The 24,682-nt window shown below is 35.2% G+C and overlaps 1 long non-coding RNA gene across 1 annotated transcript in view; it reads left to right on the forward strand.

Moving 5' to 3' along the window:
* Nucleotides 1-3,293: 3,293 nt before the first annotated feature.
* Nucleotides 3,294-24,682, forward strand: part of LOC148947496 (uncharacterized) — a 204,854-nt gene continuing 183,465 nt past the window's right edge. The window contains exons 1-2 of the long non-coding RNA XR_016142365.1: nucleotides 3,294-3,392; nucleotides 22,148-22,288. This is a non-coding gene — a long non-coding RNA (uncharacterized LOC148947496). The remainder of the gene's footprint in view (nucleotides 3,393-22,147; nucleotides 22,289-24,682) is intronic.

Raw genomic sequence — 24,682 nt, forward strand, 5'->3', positions numbered from 1 at the left:
CCACCTATGAAGAGTCGAAACTATATGCACCTAATAAATTTTAAACCAACATAATTTTGCTGAGTAGCTTCTCATTGCTCAATATTGCAAATTGTTTCGTATTTTGAATTGCGCTGTTGAATAATATAGGCTATATACTGAGCCATAAGACTAAAATAGTTTCGATTGGATAGCTGATTAATACGTATACGAAGAGGAAGGGATCCTTTCCACAATTTGGGAGTTAAGAAAGATATACTTTGCGAGGACAGCTATTGCTTAAGGGGCAGATAGCGTGGTAGAAGATCTTTTGTGATGGTGGCTGCGAAATTAGAGATAAATTACTGAAGAATCTGATTGTGATTTTAAAAAAAGGACACGCGCTTAGTGACTTTATGAAAAAAATATTAAAATTCCTCTGGAAGAAAGCTGATGCGAGAGTGTGGTTAATTACTGAGGCAATAGTTTGATTTTCGTAGGAAGCAAATAACTTAATTTGATGGTACTTATTTGACTAATAGATCCTGTAGATAAAGTTTTGAGAGAAGAACAGTATGGTTGTAATAAGGAGATATGATACGTCGACCAAATTTTCACTTTTAGATTAATAACTGAGAAATTTCTGAACCGTCAGACCCCTTTAGTTCTAAGTTTTATAGATTAGGAGCAGGTATTTAAATCAGCTGGCAGATACGTATTAGTAAAGATCCTGTAATATCATGTTTCATTAAATGAGTACATTAAAGTGATAAGTGCTATGTACGATGATAATATTGCTGCGGTGTAAGAAATGAGGTTAGTGGTTGTTTTTTTTGGAATCAGGGGTTATGCAGGGTTGTGTCCTATCTCCTTTTAGATGAGTTAGCTTGGCGAGTTTGTCTTAAGGAACACATTAAATCTATGGGAGAGAATGGAATCAAATGGGAAACTTATGAATATGAGTTTTTGTTGGTTCTGGGAGTTCAGGACGCAAAAATAGGTTTAGAAATCAATGTTAAGAAGACTTTGTTACTTAACCTAAAACGATTTTTTAATTGTTTGCCAGAGGACTGGGTGTTTTTTTTCACAGTAGAAAAAAAGTTTGGAAGAATAAGAAGATAAGTTGGCGGACCAAGATTAGAATATTAGAAGCTACAGTGATGAAAGTGGTCAAATATGGCTCTGAAGCATGGGCGCTCCAAAAAACGGAGGAAGATTTGCTAGAGATTTTCCAGAGAATATAAATACGGAATGTTGTGCGTACCTGACTGACTGACTGTATTTAAAACAGTAGGCTGTACGAAAAGTGGGGTTCAATCCCGCTTTCTAACGCTATAATGAGAGAAAGGTTCAGAAGGCTAGGGCACTTTCTTCGGATTAAGAATGACAGATTGCCAAAGATTTTCCTTTTCGGCCAACCGTCTAGGGCTAACCGGAAAGCAGGTCGTGCTTGGTTGGGGTGGGAGAAAATCGTAAGGAAAGATTTAAGAGAAATGGGAACTTCCTGGGAGGGTTTAAAGATGGAGGCTTAGAATAGATTGGGATGTAGGAGGAGTGTACGTAGCTGTGTCGGCCTCAGGCGGCTTGGTGATGCGGTGAGTTGTTAACAGTAGTAGTAGTAGCCGATCAAACTGAAGTTGTACAAAAAAGTAGTTCAATTCCAGTTTATAGGGCTATAATGAAAAAAAGGTTAGGATGGGTAGGCCGTGTTTCACAGATGAAGGATGGCAAAGTGCCAAAGACTGTGCTTTTTGACCGTCCACTCGGGGTCAAACGAAAAAAAGTTGTCTTCCCCGAATAGGATGGGAAGAGATAATAAGGGAGAATTTAAAGAAAATTGGAACTTCAAGGGAGGGAGTACAGACTGAAGCCTTGTAAAGAGTTGGAAGTTGGAGGAGTTTGGAAGTAGGAAGAGTAGGGGGAGGAGGAAGTAGAGGAGCTGTGTTGCCCTCTTGGTACTGCCGTGAGTTATCAGTAGTAGCAATAATGAAGTGACGGTCAGATATAAGAACAACTAAAAGCTCTTAAACTGAATTAGTCTTGGGAATACTAAATCAGCTAATCGTGAAGTTCAACTACTTTCTTAAAAGATAAACTAATTGTTAACTGTATCATTAATCTAGATCCTTTAATTAGGACTATGAAAGCACCTTAAAATCTGACTTTGTTTAATTGTTAAGATTTTTCTTTTCGAAGTTTAGTTTTATATGTTCACTTTCCACTTGTCTTGATTAAAAAAAAGTTCTGCAAATTTTTTAATTTGCATTGTTCGAAGAAAAGATGGGCTATATGGGAAAAACCGTAAATGTAATTAGGTGCAAATTCTAAGGAACTTAACCATACACCTATGCAATTAATGAAAGAAAACCTAAAAAACAGGAAAAGTGAGGGCCATGCTGATAGGAAAGAAGTAAAAATCAGATTGGATTACCAACTGTTTATGGAAATCAGACAGGGGTGCCAATTCTTGAAAACAGTGGAGGGGTATTTTATCAAAAATTTCATATTGATACAAAAGAGAGTATTTTTTTATCCGGGATGGGATATTTTTTCGATTTTTCAAAGAAAATACCAAAAAGACATTTTAGCAAAGGTTGGGGGCAGCAAATTTGAAGTTCACCATCTCATAATTTTTTCGCCATTTGTTGATTTTTGATCTGTTGAGAAAAAAACGTCCTGGCTTTCCACATCCTTTTTGAATTTTCAACATGTTCAAAAATGAACAATCAACATAACCTTTCTCATAAAAGAAACAATCAATTTTCAAAAAGACACGGTTTTTTGTGTCTCTCAAAAATCATATTTTCTTGTTAGTCTAGATTTTTCTCTCGATATTTGTTAAATCGGTTTTCAAATGGCGGGACTATTTTTCTCTCCTAAAAGAAGTAATCGACGTGATTGGCTTGCAAAAGTGCGACACAAAAATTGAGCAATAGAATAAGAGAACGCTTTTTAACAGAGACGACATTTCTTTTTCTCTTTAATTCAACTTCGAAAAAAAAGAATACAAGGCCAAAAACATCCAACAAATATGGCGTCTAAAAACACTATATCCACTCTAATAACTGTAACTGCGTTTAATGATAGTCTTCTAGACAGAAGAGAAAATAAATCATTATTACAGATGGTGCTGAACAGAGAAATGGGCTATTCTTGTATTCAAAAACAATTGTCTATCCACGCAATACTATAATATACTATGAATATGCTAATTAATTTTATAATATAAGCCAAAGGCTAGGTAATTATTCGTATATCTTTAATTGGATTTTCTATTTTGAAGGAGTTGACCACGCCTTTAAAAAAGGGAGTGACTTTTTATTTTCATAAATTCGAAACAATAAGGAATACTTTATTTTTCCTTGACTCTAATGAGGATTATTATGGTGATAGACAGTGGTCTTCGATGCTTTCCTAGTTGATTGTATCATAAGGTATTTTTATATTATAATTCGGTGATGAACATTATCCTCCAAGAATTTTAATTTACCTCTTCCTTTAAAAAAAAATTCCTTACACCTGCAGTATAGACTCAATTTAAAGAGAAAAGAGAAGTTCCCGATCTGGTGTCTGGCTGATTCCCATTGGAAAATTCCCCCTCCCGTGGACAACTCCCTGTGGACAATTTCATCAGTTCTGTCCATTTTAAATTTGCTTGGTTTTGGCTTTCAGTTTGAATCCATGTTATTTAAATTATATAAAGTAAAAACCCTTAAAAGTACTTCAGACGGGGAAAACCTTCTTATGTATGCCTAGGGGACGTATCCTTGATTGCAAGGACTGAACTGGTATCTTATATTACAGATATTACATATTACAGATTACAATACAGATGTATATGATATTATATCATATATATATATATATTATATTACAGATATATAAAAAGTCCACAGAAAGTAATTACTCTTGCTTCTTAGTCCCAGCGTTTATCTCTCTGCACTTCCATCATACGGCAACTCTTCTGTCGTTACCATTAATTTCACATTTTCTTTAACCTTTATCTTACCCCACTATGATAACTTACTACTACTACTAACTACTCAACGCAGAACTAAACCGCATGAGGCCAACACAGCTGCGCACGCTCCTCCTCTATACCGATCAATTCAATAGTATCAGGAGACCGTGTTGTGAAGCAAATTTTGGACATATAATTGGTGTCCAATGTACCCCCCCCCCTCCACCACGAAAATGCATGTCCCTACGCCGTGATTCACACAAGGAGAAACATTTTCTGTGTAGTTTTTGTAGATTAAGTTTTTTTTTAACAAAGATATAAAGGGGTAGATATTTTTCAAACTCTAGGGGTCAATTCTTACCCACCGATTGGCACACTTGGCAAGTGCAGAGACTGGAAGATCTTATTAGAATTCTGTGCTGTTTATAATAAATGCCATGGGGTTCTATAAATGGCAAAAATAGAATTAAACCCAAAATAAAATTTCCACGTCTGTAGATAGACCTTCATAAAAATGAAGAGCCTCAAGATATATTACGGAATAGCTTATCTTGTATACAACAATCATGATTTCGGTAATAATCGCTTACTCACTTCTTTGCCTGGTTTGGCAATTATAAAAGCTTAACTTATCAATCGTTAATCAGGTACCGTTTTGGGTTTGAAAGGGATAGGACATAATTTCTGCTCGTCTTATGTTTTAATGTGAGGGGCTGAGTTTTGCCTGGTGAAGGGAATTTTAGACATAAAAATGGCGTCCGGTGTGTTTCCCCTACCATTGAAAATTTCCCCGCGGAAATGCTATCCCCCCCTATCTTGATTTACCTAAGAAGAAGCCTTTTGTGTAATTTTTGTAGATTTGGTTGTATTGACATTCACTTATTATTTACATAAAAAGGAAGCCTTTCATGTGATTTTTCTAGATTTAGTTGTATCGATATTTACTTGTTTTTTGCATAGTCAATTTGTGAAGGTGCCCCCGAACTATGCAAAGGAAAAGAAAAACTTACTTTACTAAAGTACAGTCAAAATAAATATATTTTTATTTGAGTATTTTTCTAAGATAGGTGGCTGATTAATTAAACACTGGCAAAAGAGCTGCGCAAACTTAAGTTGTATTGGAAGCTTTATGAATAGTAACGATGTGACTGATATTCAGGCACCCTAGTCCAATTTTCAAACTTCATTTTTACAGTATTCGACCCCCCTGTATTTGTCCCCCTACCGTTGAAAATCCTCCTTCCTATGGTAAATTCTCCTCGCGGAAATTCAATCCCATACCCTCATTCACGCAAGAAAAAATTATGTTTTCTAATTATTCTAGATTTCAAGGCTGTACTCAGAAGGGGGGGGGTAGGGAGATTTGACCCCCCCCCCCGATATGCTTGTCTGACTCGTAAAAACGAAACAAAAATGGATGTAAACAAATTTTGTATGCGTTTGCTGAGTTTTTTTTGTGTAACCCCCCCCCCCCGAATTTTTTTGAGTAACCCCCCCCCCCCCGAAAAAAATGTCCTGGGTACGGCCTTGTTAAATTTAGTTGTATTGACTTTCGTTTAATGTTTTGCCAAGTCAATTTGCGAATTGGTTCCCTCAAACTATTCAATAGAAAAAAACTTACTTTACTAAAATTTTAGCTAGAAATAATTTTATTTTTACTTGAATATTTTGCCAAGATATGGCGGCAAAGACTCACAAAAATACTATGCAAAATTAACTTATGTCAGAAGCTTTACGAAAAGCAATGATGTGACTGATATTTAGGCACCCTAGTACAACTGTCAAACTTCATTTTGACAGTGCTCATGGCTTTTACCTCCATTGAAAGCACCAGCAAAGATTTTGCCAAAGCCCAAACTGAAGTGCAAAGTGAGAAATTTCGGTCAAATTGGTAAATTTGATTTTGTGCCTTGATTGTGTCATGATCCATTAGCAATTTTTTAAATCTAAAAAAAAATATAATTTTAATTACAAAATTAATAGTTGTTGTTAAAAGTTTCTAATTAATTTAAAACTAATAGCAAATTTTAATCAACTTATTATAAAAAATAATAATTGTAAATACAGAAAAAATAAAAATGTAAATAATAAAATAAATAAAAATGAACCTCGTTTGGCTATTTTATGGATAGTTGTAAATTTTTAAAGACAGTAAATGTCCAGTGTTCATGCCATTCAGCTTCATGGACAGCGACATAACTATAGTTGCAAATTGACACTAATTTTCTCTAATTATTTTAATGTATTTAATAGCTAAAGCCAAAATGGTGATCATTTGAATAAATGCTGACGTCATTCTTGTCATTTTGAACACTTATAGGCAATTACGTCGGTTTTATGCAGTCGACCATCTGATAACCTTTAATGCACTGAATGGATTTTATCATGCATGGGGCAAATCTAACATCAAATCACTAGCTGGAGTGTAAAGAAAGTACAGTTAGAATGCAAAAAAGTGACTTAAGTAGCTACAATGTGGATGTAATATGATGTTTTGAAGGGAGCCTGTCTCCCAAAATCCACTGGCGGATCCAGGGGGGAAGGCTGGGGAACCCAGGATCCCCAAAGATTTTTCTAGTGCCCTCTTGTTTTTTTCTGTTTTTCACTTTTTTAAAAATAAATTTGTCAATTATTAATGCCCTTGCACATTGCCCCCGCTCCAAGATTTTTCTTATTGGCGCCCTTGTCACATTGCTCCTCCCCCCAAGATGTTGCTTTTGATCCTCCCCTGCTAACGTCTAATTATTTACCCCTATTTTTAATATTTATTGTGAGCTTGGGCCCCCGGGAATACATCACGGCAATGGTGCATGCCAGACGGTGTTTTCTACCAAAGACAGTCGTTGGGGGTGAATTGGGGAAGGGAGGCTAGGGTACCTTGGTTTTTGAAGGTAATATGTGTACTATTACTTAATGCCCTAGTTTATACTATACTATGCTGACTCGGGTATATCGATACAGTGCACTAATGAGTTTATCGACTCATGGACTTGATTCCCCAATGAAGATGAATTGTTTAGGGCGACTTAATTTTCCGTGGGGGGTTTCCCGGGAGAAGGATGGTCCGCAGGGTGGACTTTTCTGGGGGAAACTTTTCAATAATTTTAAATTTAAAAATGCGATTGTTATTGATACGTGGGGGGAATTTTCCACGGGGACGGGGGGGGTTTTCCGCGGAAAACGATTTCCCGTAGAGAATCTTCCGCTGGTGGAATTCCGAAGGGATTTTCTTTGAATTTCCTTTCTTTTAAGATCGCAGCAACGCTTGACGGTAAAGGCTAGGGTACCCAATTTTCTTGGCGGTAAAGACAATGTGTATGCTATTACTTATTACCCAAGTTTATAATATACTGTGTTTGTATGCTGCACTATGTATGTTACTTATGTGTGCTATGTATGTTTAGAATTGTTTCCTATATTGTTAATATGTGTATTTAGTCAATTAGTGGTTGTTTCCTATCAACAGTGTTTAGTAATATTTTAAGTGGTTGTCATAACTTTATTTAGTGGAATAATGCTTAAATTTCTATGCTATTTATGTGTTATTTTTATTTTTCTTTCCTTACTCTGTCTTTTCATGTTGTATGCATGATGGTTGTTAAATAAATAAGTATATGCCGAAACCAGAAGGTGGAGATGGGACAATGATTTACACAAGAACTAACGTGGGGGGGGGGCTAGACCGGGACACTAATGTGTTTTTTAACACCCCCAGTCAGTATAACCTGGCTGGTAAAGCACAAACTATGTATGGTTTGTGGCCCACAAAGTCTAAGAGGAAAAAATATCTTCATTTTTAATTCAAGCTCAGCCACAAACTATAGATGGCTTGTATCACACAAAATGGGAAGTGAAGACATTTCCATGACAGCAAAATGGACTACCTAGACAAACTGGATTTACTAATTTATATCATAGTTGTCAAATTGACTGTCAATTAATTAATTATAGTTTTATTGATTAACCTTCTGGTTAATCAGCGGAGATAGAATTCCAAAAAATGGAAATGAGAATTATTTAGAATTTGTTTTTTTTTTTCTAATGATTCAAAATTAGTACAAGTTTAGTAGGACAAAAATAGTATTTAGAAAAATAATAATGACAAACTCAGTTTAAAATAAAGTAATAAATAGTTATTCTTTATCTTTTCTCGTAAACCTTAAGAAAAAAAATATTTAACTTCAAAACATTTATCTAAATTTTCCTTATCTACTTAAACAAAGGGGTCAGCCACTTTCAAAAAGCGTTTACACTATCAGGATCCCACAATATATTGAAGATTTAGGCGTTGAAGATGCGAGGAGGTGTGGCGTTGCAAAAGTGTGTCTACGTGTGGTAGAAGTATGCATAAGCGTGACATAAAACGATGATACGCAAGGCGAAAAAGAGGTGTTATAAAATCTACATAATTTAGTGAAGAACAGGCATATTCTTTGCATAAACAGCCCACGTGCTAATATCATTAAAATGACATTTTTACATTTACTGCTCGTTCTGAAAAATTAAAAGCACCGGTATATTTTTGGGGGAGGGGGTTAGGCTTAAGGCTTTCTCTCTGGCTATATGCCCAAAAATATGTAATAGTGGTAGATGCTGAGTGCAAGCGTTGTCTAATTTTTATTCCCCATTGCATTCTGTTTGATTTCTTGCACGTCCTTAGGAATTTGGGGTGACAATTGTAGATAAAAATGTTAGAGGTAATAAGATAAATCAAGAAAATATTGATATTTCAGGGAGGTGGGGCCTAGTTCTAAGGCCCCTTACACATTTGCCTGTGCTTTTATTTTGTTTTATTTTATTTAGAAGAGAAACAAACCTTAAGAATGGCCGGAAGACTGACAACGAGGATTGATTTTAAGGGGGGATTTTATAGACGGGAAAAGTGTTAATCTCCAGTTTACATGTTGCCACAACTATGCAAAATCAAAATGCACTTTCTCCCAAAAAAAGTTTCGAGGTTTTTTCTAGAAGCCTCTTGCATTAAAAACTAAAGGAATTGCTATGTTTATAACAAGGGGGATAAGGAGACACGTAGTGACTCTGTTGTCTTCACAAATTGGTACCACAGGGACTATAGGCTAAGCATATGCAATGGTGTGTCTTTGATTATCAACAGTTAATGAAATCCCCAAATTCCAAGACCCTTACCTCTCTCCGCCTCAGTTTCAAGTTTCCTCATGGCTCCTTGGGTTTTTCTCTTGTTTTTCTATGGGTTTAATTTGTACCCCTTAACTCCCAAATAAATCACAGTGTATTTGCCTTTGTGGATGGGTTTGAACTCTTTTCCCCTTTTGCATAATTAAACAGATTTTGCATCATATTATCCATTCACATTAAATAATTTCTTATTAACAAATCAAGGCTACTGGAAGGTTAGTATATAGACCCCAGTTTCCTGTTTCATTGCTCCGTAGCGAATTATAATTATACCATTTAACAACATAATTATTATCATCACAATTGTTGTGAAATAGCCTATCCCCTCGATTGCTTGAAGCCAAATTAAACAGTCTGATGACATTTATTAATCTCTCGTAACTTTTTTCTTTTTATTTAAATAAATTGGTAAATACTTAGTGTATGGTCTTTCCTGAAGCAAATATCGGTACTCTTGCATTATGTGGACCTTTCTAAAAAGTCAAGTTTGGTTAATGCTAATGAAATAAAATAGGATGAATATATAATAGCTTATAAACAAATTTGGGCTATATATTTGTACATTAGGGGGGGGGTGTAAAGCATAGCATATATTAAATACGTAACCTACCCTAGGTACTTCCCCCCCCCTAAACCCCCAAAAAACAATTAATATCGTATACGGAATAAAAACTACGCTATCATTGCCTAGTCTATTGCGGTAAACATGTCAAAAACGGGTTTAATCATTGCCTACTCTATATCATAGTAGTTAACCCGAGAGGCCCACATAATGCAACAGTACCCAAACATGATATTCAAATAAAAGTAGTACCATTAGGTCCTTTATACTTTGCTATTTCCAAATAACATAGTCACTTTTCTGAGATTGCATTCCCCTCCTGATGGTCCCAGATATAGCCCTAATTACTTAATTGATAGTGTGCTTCGTCATAGGATCTTTGTTGAAACGGGCTTTTTGCGGTCTCGTCTCAGCTTTTGTCTGTGATTATGTCGAGGATTATTCGCAATATTTTCCAAAAAAATATTTTTAAATTATTAATTATTGTAATTGATATATTAATTAAAATTTAATATATTAATTATTATAATATAAATTATTTTTTGATTGAAAATTATTGTTTAAAAAATGTGGATAGTAAACATGATAATGATAGTGGAAGTAAACATAATAATCTGATTAATATAAAGATCAGGAACGTAATTTGCTACGGAGCTAGGAGAGGCAACTGCCACCTCCAGACCCAAGTTTGACCCTAAGGATCTCATCACCCCCCCCCCCCCGACCCTAGCTAAAATTTAGTTGAATTAGTAAAAATTTTACTAAATGGAATTAGCTAAAATTTAGAAAAAAATTAGTAAAAATATAGGTTGAACGTTATGCTAATTACAGGAACAGAAGGGCGAAAATTACAAGTGGCTGAGCCCAAGTTTCGTTGATACGCTCTCCCCCGAAGCATAAAATCTGTATCTATTCCTGTTTATACACCTAACAACTTTTCTTAATACAATTTTGATGTTGCATTATTGCACTATCACCAGAAGACCAAATACTGATAAAATTCGAAAGTAATTCAACATTTGGAAGTTAAAAAAATGCTCACAAATTTAACAAACAAAAAAAGCAGCAACAAATTCGGCAAGTAGAGGAAAACGAGTTAATAAAATTAGCCTAGAATCACTGCTAAGCAGAGTTTTTGACACCTGAGGTCCATGAGTGTAAATAGGGGACACCGGATTCTCGATGATTGCTCTCTCCCTAGCTTGTCCGTTACTCCAACAGTAAATATGCCTATTTGTGTTTATATAATGTACGTTTTTAAGCTGAACTTAAAAAAATTTGATATAATTTTTTCAACATCCACAGTTTTATGTAAAGATAAAATTTATTCAGACTCGCCTTAGGCTCCACGATGAGTAAAGTAGGGAGGAGACACATTTAAATAATGTTTTAAAAAGAAAAAAAAAACTGTAAGAACACTCAGCAAAAACAAGAAAGGCTCCAATTAGTTCAAGTAATGTTAATTCATGAAATTAAGGGGGGGGGAGTAAATTTTTTTCAATGGAAGTACATTTTTTTCAAAATATGGAGGAGGGGGAAACTAGGGGGGAATGCTTTTCCCCTACTCAATTGGCTCTCTTGATAAATCCTAAAAAAAAAACTTAATAAAAAGAGAGAGAAGCCAAAAACGTTTTAATAGTTTCTGAAGAGAGAGAAACTTTCGAGCTGATTCAGGCATCAAGTTCCATACAAAATGAGTCACTGGTACAGAAATTGGAATCAGGTCGGACCGATACCGATGGAGTAAAAGGAATTTCAATAGAATTTGTAAGTTGAAGGTGATAATTTGTTATATCTCAGGTAAAAAATGACAAAATACTAAAGGCTAAGGGACATCACGGTGGAACTAAGAAACATTGAAATATGTACCTGAAAGTCAGAGCCGTTCCTAGGAGGGTGTCGAGGCTGGAGATTTCCCACTTTGATAAAATTTGTCACTTTGATTCGGCTTTTTTGCATATATTTGAGTCGGAAGGGAATGTCAATAATAGAACAATTTTCAGCAAATATGACGAAATGGGGAGTTATCAGTGAAGAATCTTTGTTCTTCATCCTCTAATAGGGCCACGTGGAGGGGGATGGACTGTAGGTAAATCCCCCCAAGATTTTGAAAAATACCTTTTAGTTTTTTTTAATTGAAGAAATGTCAACGTTCCCCTTAGATATGGAAAAATACATCCCTCCTCCTGAATTTTTGTGAATTGACGCCCAGTGGCAGATCCAGGGGAGGGGTGAAAGGGGCGCCCCCCTAACGTAGTCTAAAGTAGTGTATTTTACTTATTTAACGCAAGTTTGCGTTAAATAAACTTGATCCTAACGCAAGTTTATCGGATCAACCTGTTTTGCCCCCCCCTCTCTAAAAGAAATCCTGGATTCGCCCCTGTTGATACCACTGTTTCCATCAAAAGAAAGACTCAAATGGGGTATTTGGTCTTCCTTAATACTGTCATTTATAAATAATTTATTTACATAAATTTAATTTCATAAATAATTTATTTACATAAATAATTTGTAAATAATCAATAGCTGCAAAAGCAAAGATTCAGCAAAAGCAATACTATCAATACGTCATCCCATTCCCACACCAACAATAGGGTATCTTGGATTTTTGTAGGGGTTATTTTTTTGGGTTTATGAAAAAACCTTAAAAAATACATCAATAGTATGTTGTATTTTTACCACGGAAGCAAAGACGCGTGCGTTGAGCTCTTGAACAACTTTATAGACCTAGCAAAACAGCTTACGGTAACGAACCTAACAGACAAACCCCGAACAACAGGACCTGTCATTTTTCAACACTAATTTTTTAAAGCATTAATAACCATCAAATTGGTATTAGAATTTGGCCATTAGGTAAAGCCTTTGTGTCATTTTACCTCTGTACTTTGTCGGAAAAGTACCGCCTGTCATGTCAAATTACCGTTTCATAGTTATGAAAAAAAGTTTAAAGTGAATATTGCGTCTGACAACTCTTCGACCAATAGGATTCCGCCAGTCTGCCGCCATAAGAAACTGCATGGTGGCAAATTTTCAGCATAATTAAGCTATTGTTTTTTAATAAGTCCCACCCCTTTTTGTTTTCTAGCTGTATTTTTGTAGGCTTACTAACGAACATAACGAACTTCTAAGGAGGTATTTGCGAACGAGTTTTGCAGAAATGTGTTTTTGAACGTCGTCGAAGGGAAGAAGAAGATGTTATTAGGATAACTTCAAGGGAGGGAGTAGAGTGTAGCTTTGTGCATATTTTGGCGGAGAAGGGGTTTACGTAGCTATTTTGGCCTCGGGTAGCTTGGGGCTGCAATGGGTTGTTAATGAGTTGAGTTTTTGTGTGGTAAAATAAGAAAATTTGTTTGAGAACTGAGCTGTAGGTGTGGAAGGATGGAGTGTTTTCAAACAGTCCCACATGCTGAAGGGGTATGAAAAGGTTTATTGATAAAGAATATAACATACAACAAATATATGACAATAATCTCCACTAAGACTTTATGATCTGTAAAGGAGTGGGAAGACACAAGTGTCATTCAAAGAGTAACTCAGAAAAGAGAGAAAAAAAATTAAAAAAATAAATTTGAAGAAATAAATTTTGACTATGAAATATTCCTAAATGATTATAAAGAGTAAAAAATCTCTCAGCTAAAACTAAAGAGAGTCCAACCCAGAGAGAGCTAAAATTAAAGAGAAAGTAACGTAAATTAACGAAAAAGTATGGCGAGGGGAGAGGATGTGTTTTTGCAATTTAGATGGGGGTAATTCTTTTCAATTTTCCAATGATAACACGACGAAAAGCACTTTTCAATGAAAATACACTAAAAGTCTTTTAAAATATCTTTTATAAAATGTAAGGGGGAGGAAGGTAGGAGGAGGCAAATACCTCCTTATCACCCCAAATTGATAACACTAGACTGTGGTTTCATCCAAGGATGGCTCATTAAATAAACACAAGGTGGTACTTAAAAACAAAACCTCATCCTCCGAGATTAGATACAGATTTCATTGTAGAAGAGTTACGGGGGGGGTCTCCCAAGCCCTTTAATTCCCTACATTTCTGGGTACGTCGAGCTCAATTAACAAATACTTTTTTTTCACTATTCCACCCACCCTGGCACCCTTTCTTCTCCACGCATAAAAAATTCATTTTGCTTGCAAATGAAAGGCAGGGGCTTTAACCGGTCGTATCACTAGAATTTTAGATTGTTTGATAATTTTTAAATTGTTGTTCATATAATCCTCAGTCTTTCTATTTACAAATTTTTCCCTCTTCCTGGTAAAGTTAGAAAGCGACATCAAAGGACGAGCGAATCGCGTGTAAGATAGTGAAAATCATTGTTAAAGTCATAACAGTCTTGGAATTCACGGAAAGCCCTCCCCCCAGGCATAGATTTCATTTACAACAATCCGTTTGAATATTTGTATGTAGCATAATGAGTTAGATTAGGAAATTATCCAATTTTGAGTTTAGAATAAACAACATTTCTTTGAAAGTTAAAGCACCTAAATTTTATAGATAAGTAAAGTTTAGGACAGGGTCACATCCAAGATTTTTTTCGGCGGGGGGGGGGGGGGCTCACGCAAAAATAAAACACATCAAAAATTTGTTTATAGTCATTTTTGTTATGCTTTTACGAGTCGGACACACATTTCAGGGGGGGGGGGGTTAAAACCCCCTGGATAGGGCCTTCCTCCCGTATTATATGGTACACACTCGAGAATCTGGATCCACAGATAAGACAATAGCCGGGTTTTGGCCGGAAGTATCCAAAGAATATTAGCATAGGCTCAGTTGAAATCTACGTTGTAGGTATATTTTTTTATTAAATATTTAATATATAGAGATGCTATTTTGATTGGGTTAGGTAGGTATTTAATATAATGTGTTTCGGCACCCCCTCCACCATAATTATTTGTTGTAGTTTTTATAATTTTGTTACTAAAGTATTTTATTTCCAGCATATTTCGGTATATTTCATTATCATTAACCCAACTTCATTTCTTGACTGTGTACCATATTATAAGTAAGTACAAATTTGTTATAAATATCAACTTTTACTTCTTTCTTAAAACCTTTTGTAAGATTTATAATAAAGCAGGAAGCCTTAGTCAAGATCAAGAAACTAAGCGTTAGGTGGCTATTTCATTAGTTGATATTGTATTCCTTTATATTCTTTGAGCAGTGTTGTTCCTAGGGTAGACGGTGACGAGGGAAATATTAATTACAGTGCCCCCTCCCGAATCAAATGTAAGCAATAAAAAATCTGAATCTAAGTGAAAAATTGGATCAAAGTGAGCTATCCTCCGGCCTTGACGCCCCCAGCTGCGGTGCCTGGGACATCTGAGGTGGTTGCCCCCACCTCCTCCTAGGAACGGCTCCACCTTTCAAGTGCATATTTTACTTTTCTTAGTTCCGCCGTGATCTCCCTTGACCCCTTAGTATTTTGTAATTTTTTACCTCCGATAAAATTAATTATCATCTTCAAATTACAAATTTCATTGAAATTACTTTTATTTCATCCGTAATACATGATTTCATTCCAACACCAGTGACTCATTTTGTATGGAACTTGATGCCTGAATAAGCTCGAAAGTGTCTCTCTCTCTCTCTTTAGAAACTATTAAACCATTTTTGGCTTCTCTCTTTTTTTCAGTTTTTTAGGATTTATCAGGAGAGTCATTTGAGTAGGGGGAATGCATGTGCCCCCCTAGTTGGCCCCCTCCCCCATATCTTAAAAAAATTGTACTTTCATCGAAAGAAAAACAAACAAATTGCCCCTCCTTCTTGATTTAGAAATATACATTTTAACCCTCCGTTCTTGCTGAGTGTTCTTACACTCATTTTTTTCTTTCTAAGCTAGTATTATGTAAACAAAAATAGGCAATATCATTTTTGGAATACCCGGCTAGCTAACAAGAGGGCAATCATCGATAATCTGGCTTATATTTTCTTGTGAGGATTATTCTAGGGAAATTATGAGCATTACAATGGTTTTTATAACCCATTTACGCTTATGGAGCATAAATAGGAAAGCTTCACACCTTAACTCACCGGTTTTTGTCGCTTTTTGTTTGTTAAGTAAATTTGTTATTTGTGTAAGCCATTTTTCAACCATTTTAGAATGGTCAGTTGCTTTCGAATTTTCTCAGTGTGTGCACTCCAGTGATACAAAATCAAAATTCCTCCCTCTTGCAATAATACAAAATCAAAATCCCTCACTCTCATAATAATGCAAAATCAAATTCCCCCCTTTTGCAATAACACAAAACCAAAATTCCTCCCTCTAGTATACTCCCTATTTTACAAAAAAAAACAAAAAAAAACCGGTGACTGGGCATGACCAAAATAATAAAAAAAAACGCTATCGTGACCGTGGTAACTTCGTTCGAATCTTAGAAAAGAAGCAATTTTTTTACTTTTTGTCCTTAGAGAAGACTGATAAGTCAAAAATGATATATAAAAAGTAAATCAAAATCCATCACTCTCATAATAATACAAAATCAAAATTGCCCCCTTTTGTAATAATACAAAATCAAAATTCCCCCCTTTTGTAATAATACAAAATCAAAATTCCTCCCTCTTGTATACTCCCTATTTTACAAAAAAAAACGCAAAAAACCGGTGACTAGGCATGACCAATGTAATAAAAAAACCGCTATCGTGACCGTGGTAACTTCGGTTTAAATCTTAGAAAATAAGCAATTTTTTTACTGTTTGTCCTTATAGAGATTAATAAGTCAAAAATGATATATAAAAAAAGATTTTAAACTTGCTTAAAAAATTGGAATTAAAATCTTTGCGGTTTGTTTTCCCTTTTTTATTTTTTCCTGCTGCTAGTTTCAGCATAACGTGTGAATTAAAAAAAAAACTTAATTGAAAACTATTCCACCTTTAAAGTAAAACCTTTATGTTAAGGATTTTGTTTTCGTCCTTTATGTCTTTAGCTTCTCTTACCTCTGTTTGCACCTTAATTGAAAAAAAAAAAAACACCTTAATTGAAAACTATTCCACCTTTAAAGTAAAACCTTTATGTTAATGATTTTGTTTTCGTCCTTTATGTCTTTAGCTTCTCTTACCTATGTTTGCACCTTAATTGAAAAAAAAAACACCTTAATTGAAAACTATTCCACCTTGAAAGTAAAACCTTTATTTTAAGGCTTTTGTTTTCGTCCTTTACGTCTTTAGCTTCTCTTACCTCTGTTTGCACCTTAATTGAAAAAAAAAACACCTTAATTTAAAACTATTACACATTTAAAGTAAAAACTTTATGTTAATGATTTTGTTTTCGTCCTTTACATTTTATATTACGCAATATTTTTTTTTCTAAGAGAGAACAAAAAGAAAATATACTTCCATTTCAAAAGTCGAATTAGAGGTGCACAGAAATTCGGGAGATTTGAAGATTTTGTATGTGGGGGTCTGGGCCTCTGATTCCCTCCCTTCTGACACCCTTGACTGAATGGTCCAATGATTGAAAAAGCTATTCTTAAAATGATCAAATTAGTTGTCAGCAATTTACACCGGTTGTCGTAAAAAAAAACGATTATATTTCGCGTGTGTCAAAGGATTTTAAACTGTCCACTAGAAAAAGAAAACACGAAAGAGGCGACCTTTGACACTTTATAAATATCATAAAGGACAATAGTGTATTTTTAAATACCCCCTCCCGCCCTGTACAACAAGGCATACAAAAAGGGCAATGATTTGTCATATTGCTAATGAGTTTGGCACTTGTCTGGTACAATTCTTTTTCAAATATGGCTTTCTCTCTTAAAGGATCTCTTAAAAAAAATTTATGTAGTTGCCATTAGCTTGTTGATAATAGGAGTGGTATTCAGGGGCGGATCTAGGATTTTTTAGGGGGGGAAATAGGCTAATCTGATAAACTTGCTTGCGTTAGGAGCTAGTTTAATTAACGCAAACTTGCGTTAATTAAGTGAATTACATTACTTTGACTACGTTAGTGGGGCGCGTGCCCTCCTCGCCCCCCCTTCTGAATCCGCAACTGGTGGTATTTCTTTTAGTTATTTTTGCAGTATTATTTGGACTTCCTCATTTCTTTGCTAGGGATTTTCTTATTTTTAGGTTCAAATAAATAATTATCCCTTGTCTATCGGTTCAATTCCTATTAAATTTGATTAAAATTATACCTTATCGCAGTCGAAAACAATTTAATTGTCTTTCACTACAAATTGATGCTTGATATCAACATGATGTTTATATTGTAATTACCGTTATTACAGAGATGTTCTTATGTTTTGATTATAGGGGGTGTATTTTACATCGGAGAAAGGGGGATACAATTCAGACGGAAAGCTGATAATTATCTAAAACCGCAAAATTTTGAGAATAATGTCGGTCGAAATGATGAAGGACCTGGAACACATAGCCATTAATCATTCAGAAATTTGTCAAGATTAATCCGTTTCAGTACGTTATTATTAGTCAATCTAACCTTTTCTCTGATCTAGGCGTAGTGTTTCTTTTTATTGTTTGCGCGGGGTGGCTATTTGCGGGAGGACCATTGGGGCTGTGCTTGTATATAAGAGCAAGAAAATCATAAAATCGTGTGTTGAAATTAAATAAAAATTACTATTTAATAATAGGAGTTTCGTATATAATGAGAAATGTTTCGTATAATTTTTATATAATTAGTAATAATTTTTATAGTATAATAACTTTTATAATAATTGTAAATTATAAAATAATTTTTTATAATAATTTTGATAATAATTTTATTAAAAAAGTAAAAATTTTTCGTATATAATGAGTAATTTTTCATGGTAGCTCCCCCTAATTACGTACACTAAAGTGAGTCACTGAATCCGTGATCCTTCTTCACCACAAGCGCTCGAAACTTTTATAGTTGTTCTGTTGACTTCTTATTTTATAATTTAATTCCTTAATTTCTTAGTTTTTGAAATTACTCCCTTACCGCTGCCTCCTTTTGTGGCTCTCCCCCTACACTCTAAATGATATTATGAAATTGTGTCTCTGTTCTTTGGTAAGCTAAGTACGAACGTAAAAACGAATACAGACAAATTATTTTTCTATTTTTACGGCCAGATTATCAATTTGACCATCCGTAGATCTAAATGCCCTTATAAGGATTATTTACTTTTTAAGACAATGTTATTATAAAGTTCGGTTTTATTTTTGATTTAAAAAAGCCAAGGTCCGTAATTTTTTCCAATATTCATTGCAAAACAAATCTTCAAGCAATTAGCCTAGAGAGCGATTAGTTTCGCTCCAAAATTCGCCTGGTTCATTAGATTTTGTTACATACGCAATGGGAGGGGTATTTCATGCCTATAGACTCCCTTCAAAATAAGTTTAGATATGTTTAGGATTTCTCATATTGTTCATTATAATTTCTAAATAACTTCACTGAAACCAAAAAATTTAGTCCCAGTCCCGAAGATAACCTCTGCTGTACGTACGTATGTACGCGCCAAGTCGGAGTAAAAATGTATGTACATCTTTAGCAATAATCTATTTAAAATCCAGCATAACTGACAGGAAAATTAGAGTACTCAGGGGATTCAGCTAGGGGCGGATCCAGGATTCTTTTAGGGGGGGGGGACACAATAGGTTGATGTGACAAACTTGCGTTAGGACCAAGTTTAATTAATGCAAACTTGCCTTATTTAAGTAAATTACACTACTTCAGACTACGATAGGGGGCACGCGCCACCTCCTCCCCCTCTGGATCCACCACTGGATTCAGCGAGTGGAGGCAGAGACGGCTTTTGTTCTGGTTATATTTCCTTGCCTTTCCCCCTTTAAATTCTGAAAAATGTCTTTTTTGTGATTTTTGTAAAAAGTAACTTTTTGTTGGTATTTCACTTAAGAAATTGGAAAAATAAAAATAGTACAGTTTACTCAAGCTTCACGTACAATTTTGATCGGAGTATAGGGTCCTTTTGATCTGTTATAATAACTAATTTGTATCCCTCTGTAAAAGACCAGAGCAAGCGCGATAGAAAACCATCAAGGAAGAAAAAGAAACCAAAACGAAAGACAAAGCACTCTACCAGGTGAAAGATATGAGAAAATAGCATGTGATGGCTCAAACTTCAAAATTATACACTTGAACAATTCCTCGTGTGGCAAAGCTTATTTTGCCGTTATATCCGGAGCTTTAAAATTCTTCACGATTCTTCTACTCATATATTGCAACTACTAATGCTTCTACTACTACTACTCCTACTACTATTACTGCTACTACTACTGCTGCCACTACTACTGCTGCTACTACTACTAACAACTCACTGCAGCACAAGCCGCTTGAGGCCAACAAAGTTAAGCATGCTCCTCCTTCATCTGAATCTATTTAAAACCTCCCTCTTTACAGTCTCCCAAGAAGTTCCACTTTCCCTTAAATCCTTTCTTACGATCTCCTCCTACCCAATTTGGGGACGACCTAATTTTCATTTATCCCTAGATGGATGGCCAAAAAGTGCGATCTTTGGCAATCTGTCATTCCTCAGCCGTGGAACTTTTTAACCTTTATCTCGTTTATAGCCCTAGAAAACATGCTGTCCTTACAGCTTACCCTTCGAAATAAAACCAGCAAGACGGGTACCCAAAATAAAATCTCGAATGTCGAACTTGGAGGCAGGGAGCGTTGGAATATTTTTTATGAGAAAAACTGGAAACAAATAAGACAAAATAATATAGAGTGATCAGAGTGGGCCAAGCATGGTTTAGCTGGTGAAGTTAGCGCAATTATATTTACTCCTATTAGCAGCGATTTTCGAGAACCCTAATAGAATTTGAGGTTAGCATTGGAAACCTTAGGCCATGTGAACGAAACAACTGTAAATTATTCGTCATCAAGGTTCCCAACAGCCTGAACAATTCACGTAAAAATGAAGAAACATTTTGGGAACTAACAAGCAATCTACATGAACCTGTCACTATTCACTTGTTGAACTTTTGTCGTATTATTGAACTAGGGTTAATATTTTTTGCTGTCTATTTTAATAGATTGAAAAGTTTCTTTTTAAATTCAAACAATTTGGTTTGGATTGCCCTCACGCCAGAAACGGGATATACTTTGGAGACAGGATCCAATAAAGGGTTAAAAATGCTTAAGCTTGATGCCTAATAGAATTCAAGATCCTGGAAACCAGGATCCTGAATTAAGGATCCTGGAAACCTGAATTAAGGATCCTGGTATTCCTGAAAAACTAGGAATGAAAATAGTCTTGGAGCTTGAAAGTAAAGAATTTCAAAATTAATAAACATTATAGAATTATTAAACTATGAAGGGACACTAACTGGGGATGGAGGGGTGAAATTATCTTCCATTAAATTTTGAAAGATATTTTTTTCTTGGCTTTTTCATTAAAAGATACCTCTTCCCCCAAAATTAAAAAATATCGTTTTCGTTTTCTCATTAATAAAGTTAAAAGAAGTCCACCACTAAGAGTGCATCCAGGATTTATGCCTGTGGGGGGTACTCTTTTGGGAGAGGAGGGGGTTACAATTTATTTTTAATGCATAAAAATTTGTTTATTTGTATTTTGTTACGTTTCAACGAGTCGGACAAAATATGTTGAGGAGGTTCCAAGCCTGAACCCCCTTCCCCTAGATAGGGCCCTTCCACCACCACCCTACATTTCCGTTAAATGGCGCCACTGAAACGAGGCCCAATACATTTAGGCGTTGAAAACTTTGCGCGATCGAAATGACTAATCATTTGTAATCGAGCTCCCCTTTCACCTGGGACCATTTACACCTTTACTTTGTGCTTTCTAAAACACCTTATGAAAAGAGCATCGTTAATGAAGTTTATACTATTGGCCAACTTTTCAGCTACCCTTTTTTATCAGACTATACTTTTTAACTTACTATTATCCTCACATTAAGAAAGAGGCAGGCCCTATAGTCCCTCCCATTTAACCTTATTAACCTCAAAACTTATAAACAAACCAATAATGCATTTAGTCATTTTCGACATGTCAGGGATCGTGCGCCTTTATTTTTATTTATTACTTCGTTAGCCTTATCGAATATTAAGACTATAGTTTTATAATAGTATGTTACATTCGTATTCGTTTAAGAGCCTAATATGAAAAAAAAAATCTTTATTGGATATTTAATAAGCGAGCTGTAGAAACGTACATTATTCATATAGAAATTCCTTGGTTACAAATTTTGACTAAATTAAAACATGGTTGTCATGTTTTCATATATAAGCTGAAACACTGGCCAAAATAACAAAAACTACTGCACCAACGAGCCAAATTATAAGGATCGTTATTCGCATTTTTAGAATGAATCTCTCTAAGTTCACTAGTTAAAATTGTAAAGTTTCACAGTGATCGAACTAAAATTTCATTTTTTCTTTGTAAGATGCAAGTCCATTTTTGTTGCATAAAATTATTTCGTAATTAGAGCTAACTTTGTATATTGTTTTTTTCAATAAAGTCAAATTTGCTTTGTTTTTGTTGTGTTTTTGAATAGAGTCGGTAGAAACTCAAATTTTTATTTTAGTGGCTGTTCTTTTTTCCAGTTCGCTAAGTTCAGTCTCCAATTAAGCTACCGGCAACATTTTTTTTGGCATTTGTATGTAATTTAAAGCCTTGTTTACAGAGGTAGGCCTATTCCTTGCATATCACTTGCATACAGATTTGGACGAATGGTGCAAACAGAGGTAAGTAACTCCCTGCATTTCTTGGTTCAATTTCATTGATATCTGTTTTTCCCACATATTTAAATTTCTACATTATTTAGCTACTATGCAGCCTTTGCTAAACGGTTTCTGGCAAATTTGATCAAGTAAATTGACCAAGCAGCTTCGCTATGTGACTAAAAACTGCTATGACCAATTTAATTGAAAGCAAAACCCTTAAAATCTTCCTAGGAGTCTTCTTGGAAAAAAATAAAGAGTTTTTGAAAGTAAAGATTTATGTGAATACCTGATTAAAGTATAGTGCTTAATACATTCTTAAGGCATTCAGTTATTCTTCTTCCAAACAGGAATATATCTTTTTTATAACAAACCCCTAATTTTAGACAAACCTTTGCCGGTAGAAAAACAAATTCTTGAACCCAGATCTGAAACAAAAGTGAAATTAATATTTCCCCACCTGGAGACATATTTTTTTTTTCTTACAAATACTACTAACAACTCACCGCAGCACCAAGCCACCTGAGGCCAACACAGCTCCGTACGCTCCTCCTCCATCCCAATCTATTCAAAGACTCACTCTTTACAACCCCCAGAAAGTTCCCAATTCCCTTAAATCTTTCTTTATGACATGCTCGCACCCCAACCGCGAACGAGCTGCTTTCCGTCTAGCCTTAGGCGGTTGGCCGATAAGGAAAATCTTCGGCAATCTGTCATCCTTCATCCACAGAACGTGCACTAGCCATTGCGTGACGTAAATTCCTGTTGCCAAAGCGAGGTTTGAATCAAACAGTTCGTGGTAACGAACTGTAAGTAAGGAGCGACCTGGCTCAATGGTAACCGAAACCCTAGAAAACGGGTTTCTGATACCAATAGATACATCAAAAGAATAAGATTTTAATGCTGAATTCAAATATATAACTTTGATCAAGTTTAGTCCATCAAAAGTTAACCCATCAAAAGTTACGCGCCTGAGAAAATTTCGCTGATTTTCGAAAAAAAGGGAGAAAGACCCCTTAAAAATAACAGAACCTTAATGTAAAATGCGTCATCAGGTGCAGAGTATCCAAAAACACTACCGCAGAGGTTTCGAGTACTTATATGTAAAAATGTGGATTTTTATATTTTTTTTGCCATACGTAAGATCACCGATGAAGGGTTGTTTGTTTTTTCTATTTCCCAGGGGTGATCGTATCGACCCAGTGGGCCTAGAATATCGTGGGAGGACTCATTAGATCGGAAATTAAAAGTTCTAGTGCTCTTTTTAAGTCACCAAAAAAATGGAGGGCAACTAGGCCCCCTCCCACGCTAATTTTTTTCCCAAAGTCACTTGATCAAAATTTTGAGATAGCCATTTTGTTCAGCATGGTTGAAAATATGATAAATATGCTCTTTAGGATGACTTAATCCCCCGAAGTTCCCGGCGGGAGAGCTGAAAGTTATGAACTTTGCCCAATGTTAACACATAGTATTGGTTATGAGGAAGTATACAGACGTTTTCAGGGGGGATTTTTTCTGGTAGTAGGGGGGGGGGGTAGGTTGGGGGTTATGTGGGAGGATCTTTCCATGAAGGAAGTTTTCATGGGGGAAGGGCCATTGCTATGAAGGGGGCGCCGGATTTCCCAGCATAATTTAAAAAAAAGATCAGAAATTAAATATAAAAAAACAAGTTTTCCAACTGAAAATAAGGAGTAACATCAAAACTTAAAACGAACAGAAAATATTACGTGTATGATTGGGTTCACTCCCTAGTCAGTACCTCGCTCTTTAAGCCAAAAATTTTTAGTACGTTCATAAGATCTATTTATTCTAAATAACGGCTTTTGTGATTAAGGGGTCATTTTTAAAGAATTGGAACAAAATTCGAACTCTAGCTTAAAGAGCGAGGTATTGACTAGTAGGCGAGCCCCCTAATATTCGTATTCTAATATATGAATATAGAAGTTCGTTATGTAGGTTAATTCGTAAGTTATGTATATTTATTACTAATAAAAACGTTCGTAAATAAAATTTAACAAGTTTCGAGAAAGCCATTTAACCAAATAAAAGTAACATTAATATGCAAATATTGTTTTAATTATTCATGTACGGTGAGCCAAAATCAAAACCTGCATCAATTCAAAAACGTTCAAAAATTAAATTTAAAAAAAAACAAGTTTTTTTACTGAAAGTAAGGAACGACGTTAAAACTTAAAAAGAACAGAAATTATTCCGTATATGAAAGGGGCTGTCCCCTCCTCATCGCCTCGCTCTTTACGCTAAAGTTTGGCTTTCTCACAACTCTTTTTTTTAACAATAAAAAACTTTAGCGTAAAGAGCGAGGCGCTTCCGTATATGAAAGGGGCTGTGCCCTCCTCAATGCCTCGCTCTTTACGCTAAAGTTTTTATTGTTTAAAAAAAAGAGTTGTGAGAAAGTCA

This window comes from Artemia sp. Qi Xiang Cuo, chromosome 10, assembly GCF_049724085.1.
Source record: "Artemia sp. Qi Xiang Cuo chromosome 10, ASM4972408v1, whole genome shotgun sequence".
NCBI classification, from domain to species: Eukaryota; Metazoa; Arthropoda; class Branchiopoda; order Anostraca; family Artemiidae; genus Artemia; species Artemia sp. Qi Xiang Cuo.